Here is a 9,713-nt window from a genome sequence, read left to right on the forward strand (position 1 = left end):
GTTAGAGAGTTAGTGAGAGAGAAAGAGGGTGAAGTTAAGAGAAAGAGAGACAGAGGGGTAAAAGAAAGAGAAAGAGAACAAAGTAAACTGAGAGACATGGAGAGAAAGAAAGAAAGCGAAATGGAGGAGCACATAGAGAGGGAGGGAGGAAGAGAGAGAACCAGCCGAGGAGAGAGAGAGAGATAGTGAGAGAGACGGACGGTAGAAAGAGAGTAAAAAAAATTGTGATGCCGTAGGGCTGGCACAGGGCAGGACAGATGGAGGGAGGGATGGAGAGAGGGAGGGATGGAGAGAGAGAGAGGGAGGGATGGAGAGAGAGAGGGATGGAGAGAGAGAGGGAGGGATGGAGAGAGAGAGGGAGGGATGGAGAGAGAGAGGGAGGGATGGAGAGAGAGAGGGAGGGATGGAGAGAGAGAGGGATGGAGAGAGGGAGGGATGGAGAGAGGGAGGGATGGAGAGAGAGAGGGAGGGATGGAGAGAGGGAGGGATGGAGAGAGGGAGGGAAGGGAAGGTGGACTAAATGAAACGGTGCAGGGCAGACACTCGCTGGAGGAAGCGTCGCAGTCCCACAGAGGCGCAGCTGGAGGGCCCTTCTATAAAGAGCTAAATGAGTGGAGGTGAGAAAAGACAGAGCCAAGGGAGCGAGGGGGAGGGAGGGAGGGAGAGAGAGAAGAAGAGAGAGAGAGGGAGGGAGGGAGGGAGGGAGGGAAGGAGGGAGAGAGAGAGGGAGGGAGGGAGGGAGAGAAGAAGAGAGAGAGGGAGTGAGCAGCAGGTCCACATAGCTGGCAGAGGAGGAGGGAGGAGAGGAGAGGGAGAGAGGAAGTGAGTGAGAGGGCGGACGAGACAGAGAGAGAGAGAGAGAGAGAGAGAGAGAGAGAGAGAGAGAGAGAAGGAGAGAGAGGGGGAGAGAGGGAAGGAGAGATAGAGAGAGGGAGAGAGAGCGGGAAGGAGAGAGCGAAGGAGGGAGAGGGAGAGGGAGAGAGAGGGTGGACAAGAGAAAGAGAGAGCGAAGGAGGGAGAGAGGGAGAGGGAGAGAGAGGGCGGACAAGAGAAAGAGAGAGAGAGAGGCGGGGGGCTTAAGAGAGTGCTGGCTGCAAAATGAGGCTGTTAAAAGACTTTGTAGAGAGGAGGAAGCATTTAACAGTGCAGAAAATATACTATCTTTGGTCAGGGTGAGAGCGAGAGATAGAGAGAGAGAGAGAGAGAGAGAGAGAGAATGAGAGAGAGAGAGAGAGAGAGAGAGAGAGAGAGAGAGAGAGAGAGAGAGAGAGAGAGAGAGAGAGAGAGAGACAGAGAGAGAGAGAGAGAGAGAGAGAGAGACAGAGACAGAGACAGAGACAGAGACAGAGACAGAGAGAGAGAGTATGGGGAGTGGTCAGAGAGACACGCAAACAGTAGCCCTGAATTCTAGCTATTAAAATACGTTTTTAAAGAGTATGTGGTTTTGGGTTTGTTACAGCTGTCATACACAAACAGCGACCACTTTTTAATTCAGTGTTAAATGTCTTTGCTGAACAAATCACTTTAATGTTTTCTAGGCCCTGCTGTGTGAGTCTTGTATTGCGGAATACTACATGGCTGTCCCTTTAGGCGTACATAACAATTGCTTTATAGGTATTTTATACGCTGGAATGACTCTGCCGTCCAAGCGTGCAAGTGTACCCCGTCCCCCCTTCTCCGTCCCACTGCACCCCCCTACTCCTCATCAGAGGCGGACTTTCCATTAAGCAAACCTAGGCAATTGCCAAGGCCCCCGATCAAATCTGACCTCCATAGGGGGCCCCAACTGTCACAGCAGTCGTGGTAAACACAAAAAAAGTAGGATTGATCTTAATTTGTCACTTATGTAAAGTCATCGAAGATATAAATGAGACAGCACACTACAATAACACCAAAACACAGAATTTTAGGGCTAGATAATGACTTTTGAGGGCCCCATGTATATATTTAGCCTAGGGCCCCAAAATGGCTAGATCCGCCCCTACTCCTCATCCTGCAAAGCTGGCTTTCATGGAGACCATGCACATCACGGTTATGAAAGACACATGCAAAAGGTGATTGGGCCAAATTGTTGGTGTTCGCGTGAATCGGAGAGGGGAGGCAAGGAGGTAGCCGGAGGGGTGAAGGGTGTGTGTGTGTGTGTGTGTGTGTGTGTGTGTGTGTGTGTGTGTGTGTGTGTGTGTGTGTGTGTGTGTGTGTGTGTGTGTGTGTGTGTGTGTGTGTGTGTGTGTGTGTATGTGTGTGCGTGCGTGCCGTTGTCTGTGTGTGAGTGTGTGTGTGTGTGTGTGTGTGTGTGTGTGTGTGTGTGTGTGTGTGTGTGTGTGTGTGTGTGTGTGTGTGTGTGTGTGTGTGTGTGTGTGTGTGTGTGTACACCTGTGTGTGTGTGTCTATGTGTGTGTATGTGTGGGGGTGTTTTTGCGCTAGGGTTGGTTGGTTGGTCGGAGTCTTAGGAGAGCTGGAACCAACATGTCCAATAGGGTTGATCAATCTAATGTAGAGACATATGGAACATGTTACTCCTGGGGGGACGGTAAAAAAAAGCATGCCGACTTTGAGTACTGGGTGCCCAGACTATGGAAGTTGAGGGGGGGGTGGGTTGTTTATGTACCGTGTGTGTGTGTGTCTGTGTCTGTGTGTGTATGTGTGTCTGTGTCTGTGTGTGTATGTGTGTCTGTGTGTGTGTGTGTGTGTGTGTGTGTCTGTCTGTCTGTCTGTCTGTCTGTCTGTCTGTCTGTCTGTGTGTGTGTGTGTGTGTGTGTGTGTGTGTGTGTGTGTGTGTGTGTGTGTGTGTGTGTGTGTGTGTGTGTGTGTGTGTGTGCGTGTGTCTGTGTGTGTGTCCACATGTGTGTGCATGTGAGGGGAGCAGGGAAAGTCAAAGTGGAATGAGGATATTACAAAGAAACCAGAGAGCCGTAGAGATAAGGAAATTGAACGCAACCAGAAAGACCCGAGGAGGCTTCGAAGCCCCTTTCCTCTGTCTCATTCTGCTATTTTCTTTCAAAACAAAAACCCAGAGTCGCGAACGCTAAAGCGAGGGAGGGGGGCTTAGACGGGACCTGCTGATGAAATACGCCTCAATCCCTTCGCTGAGCCCCGACGACTCATCAAAATAGCTCTCCTTTGACCCCACCAAGCGTAACAATCCGACGCATGCCTCACACGCTCAGTGTTGCCGTAGCGACGACAAGCAGCATCAGCCGTCACACGGATGTCTATTTTCTGTTGTTTATTTAATCAGTGCATTCAGACTAACGTTTTGACATGCATCTCCATCAATAAACAAAAGAAAATAGACATCCGCGTGGCACCAGGTTCTTTTTCCTTTCTACTTATGATTTAGTTCTGCTCTGGGTGCACCGGATTGTTAATTTAGAAGCGCAGAGTGCGTATTTCCGCAGCATCAGCCTTCATACAGGCTTGCATCTGTTTATTAGCTCCATTGTCCAATGACAATTTATCAGGGGCTTATTGGCAATGGTGTTTTGCAACACATTATTTTGTTAACATGTTAGCCAGTAAGACAACTACTACTAACTACTATCTGTATGAGTGAGTTATAAGATTTGTGTTGAGCATGATCAAGGCCCTGCTAGGTCCTTATTACGACATGCCTATACATGCCTATTCTGTTTTACACATGTCTTACAAGTCACTTATAGAGACAGTTCAGCATGATTTTTAGTGGCTTACATATGAGGCCTTAAGTCTTAACGTACTGACTATACATTTCAATATTCAACACATCCTACATTTGTTTCAATCTGAAATCCGTTTCAAGTATCTTCCTGGGTATTTTGTGCCTTTATTATGATAGGACAGTGAAGATGTGACATGAAAGTAGTGGAGAGAGGGGGTGCTGTGGTGCAGCGCGCCAGGCCCCCCACATTTGGGCTTGCATGCCCAAGGGTTGCACCCATCCGGCCTGGGTCATTTGCCATCCCTACCCCGTCTCTCTCTCCACATTTGCTTCCTGTCAGTCTTCGCTGTCATATCTGCAATAAAAGCGAAAAAGCCCATAAAAAAATACATTTAAAAAAAAGAAAATAGTGGGGAGAGACAGATGGGGAAGGACTGGGGAATGACCCAGGCCGAACACGAACCCTAGTCCCCATGGATACGGTGTAGGTTCTCCATACTGACATCCAGGGCTCTAAATTAACTTTTTTCACCACCAGTCAAAATGGCTAGTGGATGTTAATTCTACTAGCCAAATACACACTCACTAACGGGTCAAAGCGGCTCGTCAGTTGGTCTTTTCTACCAGCCAAACTGAAATTTCACCAGCATTTGGCTGGTTGGCTGGTGTTAATTTAGAGCCCTGCTGACATCCGTCTTATAAACAGAAAAATGGCAGACAAGGTACAAACTAGCCCCTTTTATACTGCAGGCCACTGGGCCAAGAACTTAAGCCCAGTCCCTGTACCCGTTTATACTGCCTGGGCTAGGCCAGAACTGACGTACATACAGTGGCAGTAGAATTTTCAGTTGGCCTGCAGTATAAACGCACCAGGAACTCTAGCCCTAGGCTTAAGAGCCTGAGCTAAAGTTCGGCTAATGACTAACCCAAGAGCGACTGAGTTCTGAACTTCTGAAGGGCCCAAACAGCACAGTCAGTCCAACATTAGATATAAATAACAAACAGTTGCTGTTTCTGGGGGAGGAGCAGAAGAGAAGATGCCACCGCTAAAGCACTGCCCTTCTTGGAAGACCACACAGCAAACACGGCACCGATTAGACCCCAAAAAATAAATGGCATGAGTGACATGTTGGTCAGCAACTCTTTGTTTCTCTCTCTTCTCATCGTCTAGACCGGAGTCTTTGTCTTTGTCCTCAGACTTAAATATGCATTTTTTTCATGGGAAATCTCCTGGGCTTTCTTTGTGGTTGTTTTCAGACAATTTAGTGCAACATCCAGGACCCTGGGAGTCAGACTGTTTTTTTCTTTCCTCTCCTCATCAAGGCCAATAAATACTAAAGCAACAATGCATCAAATTTTAAGAGGATGTTTGAGCGTAACGCTTCTGACATGAAACTTGCTGAAAGTGGCAACGTACCGTTTCTTAGTCCTTTACATTGCCAAGTTGTGAGGTTCGGCTTGATGATAACTTGACTTCAGGCTGGCTGCTGGGTCAAAAGAACTAAATGTCTTATTCCATACTACTGGTAATATGTTAAATGTTTACACATGACTATACTTTAGTGTATGGTCGGTGCGATCTGACGTACTGATTTGTTTTTTTTCTCTCTATTTGACCTTGACTAAAGAATGCCCAGCTAAACAATTAAATCCAATAAATGTGTTTTGGGCAGTCATCATTGTTATTATCTACACTTGTGTTGTGTGACGGCTAAAATTGGGGACATAGGGCTAGAAGATGTTTATTGCTTGCATATGTGGAACGCATATGTTTTACATTTTCTGAAAAGACGCTTTTAAAATTGTGTACACTCTGGGAACTTTTTTGGACTGTTGAAGTATCGCACAAAAAGACAGTCAGTTAAGTGGGAATTACACAAATATCTGCTGCCCGTTTAGCCATGATGTGGTGCAGAATGTTTAGTTTTTCACAATATAGCATACTGGGACCAAAGTACCGCAATTAAAGAATTATTCGCCAGACAGTGTGGAGAGAGGCCCTGCGTGATCGCAACGATACTACTGAGCACTCCTTTTTTTCTTTAAAAAAATATTTTCAGGGGCTTTTTATGCCTTTATTGATAGGACACTAGGAGATGCTGACAGGAAGTGAGTGGGAGAGAGAGATGGGGGAGGGGTAGTCTACTGAACACCTCTGCTGCACGACACAAGTGTTTCCTCCTACACAGACACTGGATTTCATCTCTGGCATCACAGTAAAAATGCAACACTGTTCTGAGTATACGGTTCCAATTGGAGTAGTGTTAATTCATCTCTGCGTGTTGAATACATTGAATTTAACACTGTTTTAGAGCACATGGCTCCGCAGTGTTAATTCAACACTTAAGGAGTTGAATTTAACATGAATAGCAAATGGAACCGTAGCCGTAGTCTCAGAACAGTGTTGAATTAACAGGTAAAACACATTGCGTATGACTGTGTCTTCAAAGGGAAATGTCTAATTTAATTGAATCTATGTGATATTATGACTGATTTCCTATGATATTATGAGAAGAAGACGGGTGTGATTTTAATCTCTAATTTTTGAAAAAATAAGTATTTTTGGGGGGGCTTTTCAAGCCTTTATTGTGTTTTATGAGACAGGATAGTGGAGGACAGGCAGGAAGTGAGTTGGGAGAGATAAACGGGGAAGGGCTGGCAAAGGACCTGGGCCGGGACTCAAACCCCGGTCATCCACGGAGCAGACGAGTGACCTACTGTTAGCACCACGGTAGGGCCTTCAATCTCTCATTTAATTTCCAAACAGACATTTAAATGACATGACTATTTCCAACGGAACACCCACCATGTAATTTTACTTCACGACTTGTTATAGCACTTAGTTATTGCTTATGTGACGTGCTATATTCTCTAGTTTGGATATTGGCATAGTTCTTCGCACCCTTTTTTCACTTTCACAAGATTCAAAGCAGCTGTCTTTGTCAGGCACTGGAACATGCTTCCAGACTTTATTTGACAGGGCTTGGACGGATTGTCTAACTGTTTTATCTGAAGTCACCCAGTCATAGCTATTGGTGGAGAACCTTTTTCCCCAAGCTTGTTGGAACCATTGCATTCATTCCCCAGTGGAAATATGTTCCATAAACCGATACAATAAGATTACAGGCCGCAATGAAAGTGCTACTGGACTGTAAAATACACGTGTCATAATAACAGTTCACAAAAACGGAGCTTTTAAAAAGAACTGTATGCAATATGCGAGATGGCACATCTCAAGGGGCCATCCTTGTAACAAAAAAAAAAAAAAAAAAATATGCAAACCATGGGTACATGATGAATAATATTACCCTTGCAAGACCGGCCAAACAGCCTATTAATATGTGGTTGTGTAATTAGGTTGGTATTATTGGGTCAGTCATCATAACTCTTTGGCCACCTGCTAAGATGGAATGAGACAAATGTGGGGGGGGCATATTGCCAGGTACTTGCTCTAACTTGTGCTTACCAATACTCTGATAAGTACTGATTTTTTTGGCAATAAATGACAGGAAATGACAAGAATCTGATTTCTCAGTCAGATTTTCAAGTCATGCTCCAGGGGAGTTGCTTTGAACATAACAGTTTATAAACAGAAAAACACAACATAACTGTCCTTGCCACTTCTGTATGCACAGACAGTGCTGTATACGCACTTACATTACTTTTGGTTAACCAGAAACATCACAGACCGTTGTCGCATGAAATAATAAAATGCTCTCAATTCTTTGGCTTGAACAGCCCAAGCCACAATCCAGCAAAATAAAAAGAACAAATATTGATCACAGTACAACAATTGTTTAACTTGGTATAATTAAATCATATTTAGGAAACAGCAGAGACGTCCACGAAGCACAAATGACATGCCTTTTTCAGAGCATAACGAATGATTCCGACTCGTAAACAAACCAAATAAACTTTCAAATAATATCAGGAAACAGTCAAATAGCCTGCTCTGGTATATTCTGCCAATTAATTTTCTTTTTTTTGTGCTTCAGTGTTCACCACACATTTGGTAAGCAGCAAGCAAAGCAGAGACTGACCATGCAGGCCTTCTGTTGGTGAAACTGAATGACATGCATGAAAAGGTTTAAGTTGCATGCACGCAATACAAAGTCACTATCTTGTTCAGTCCTTTGGTCAGTCAGAAACCAGCTTAGGGCCTTGGCTGTGGCTCACATGGCTAAGGCACCGCACTGTTACTGTTACGAGGACCTTGGTTGGATTCGGGCCCGAGATCATTTCTCAATCCTTCCCCGTCTCTCTCTCTCCCACTGCTATCCTGTCTCCATCTTCACTGTCCTGTCTCACTTAAAGGCATAAAGGCCCAGCCGTGGCTGATAGGTGGTCTAGTGGCAGCCGTGACCTAGTGGTTAGAGAGTTGGTCTTTCAATCTATGGGTTGCAAGTTTGAATCCCACCTGACCTCTCCCTACATCTCCATCCATGGCTGAAGTGCCCTTGAGCAAGGCACCTAACCCCACATTGCTCCAGGGACTGTAACCAATACCCTGAAAAATAATACATGTAAGTCGCTTTGGATAAATGAAAGCGTCAGCTAAGTGTAATATAATAATAATGATAGGTGGCTGGGCACCGGACTGCTACGCTGGCGACCCTGGTTCGATTCCCGACCCGAGGTCATTTCCCGATCCTCTCCTGTCTCTCTCCCACTTGCTTCCTATCTCACTCTTCACTCTCCTGTCTAAATAAAGTTGACACCCCCCCCCCCCAAATAAATAAATAAATAAATAAAAATAAATGGAAAATAAATAAAGTCATAAAAATCTGCACAGAAATACGAGAAATCAGTCTAGAGTGTTTGCATGTGATGTACAACAAGTCAGTTGCCCTTGATTCACAAAGTGTGGGTCAGTGTGACAGAAGACAAAGAAGTTGACATGCATCTGTTGTGCTGAGCTCTGCAGACATTTGTTGTAAAAAAGAATGGGTTAGCATGGGTTAGGGTTATTTAGTGGGTTAGCGTGACACACAGATAGACATTACGGCCTAAGCCATTTCCAGCTTTGTCAGTGAGCTCTGCAGACATTCAGAAGGTCACCCAGAGGCGACTTATGGTTATTCACCATATAATACAGGGGCTCGGGGGCCCCAAGCGGATGCCTGTAGCCTGGTCACAAGATGCACCTCTGAGTTCACAGGGTACTTTTTCAGCTGTGTTTGTCTGGTGCTACTAATGCAATCAATATTATTGCACTGAAATAATAACAAATACAATCTGAAATGTCCATTCACAGCTGTATCGGCAACACGAAAAACACATTCCATTAAACATGGCAACAGCAAATTGTTTCTCATTTCATAAATAGAAAGACTTACTCTTCCACGCAGCAAACTACCAGCGTTATTAAAGAGTTGAAATTGGTTGACTTCATTTTAGATAACATTTGGTTCCACTCAAAATAGTGTTAATTTTACTCTTGGGTCAGTGTAACATTTTTTAAAGATAATTTTACACAATACTTTGCAAATATTAACAGTGGAATGTGAAAAAATATGTAACACTTGTGGCAGGTAATGTGGCAGAGTGTGCAGGTAATCATCTTGCTAGTCATCATCTAGATTTGAAGTTACACAGGCTATCGATAAAATTTTGCGCTGACATTTGACAGTTACACTGTCAGGGTAATTTGACTCCTCACGCTGTTGTAAATATGTTGTCTGGAGTTACATAAGTGTCACCAAAATTGTAATGGCTATGTCTTAATCTGTTACTTAAGGCTCTCGGTATTGTCATAGCAATGTTGTTAGGATGGAATTGAGTATTTTCAGCAAATAGTAAATAGGCCCGCCGGCGACCCCATCTGCACTAAGAGGCTACGTACAGTGGAATAACTGGTGTAACTAGGTAATATCTTGTACTAATCTTTGCACTTGCATCAGGAATTTACTTCTACATACTTTATACACCTCATCAAATATCAAGGAAGGAAGGTAAGAAGGGAGGTAGGTGTTGAATCGCTTTCGTTTTACCCCAAAACCTCCGCATTTCTACATCACCTTTAAAGGGACACTGTGTGAGATTTTTAGTTGTTTATTTCCAGAATTCATACTGCCCA

This window comes from Engraulis encrasicolus, chromosome 11 (assembly GCF_034702125.1).
Source record: "Engraulis encrasicolus isolate BLACKSEA-1 chromosome 11, IST_EnEncr_1.0, whole genome shotgun sequence".
In the NCBI taxonomy this organism is placed as follows: Eukaryota; Metazoa; Chordata; class Actinopteri; order Clupeiformes; family Engraulidae; genus Engraulis; species Engraulis encrasicolus.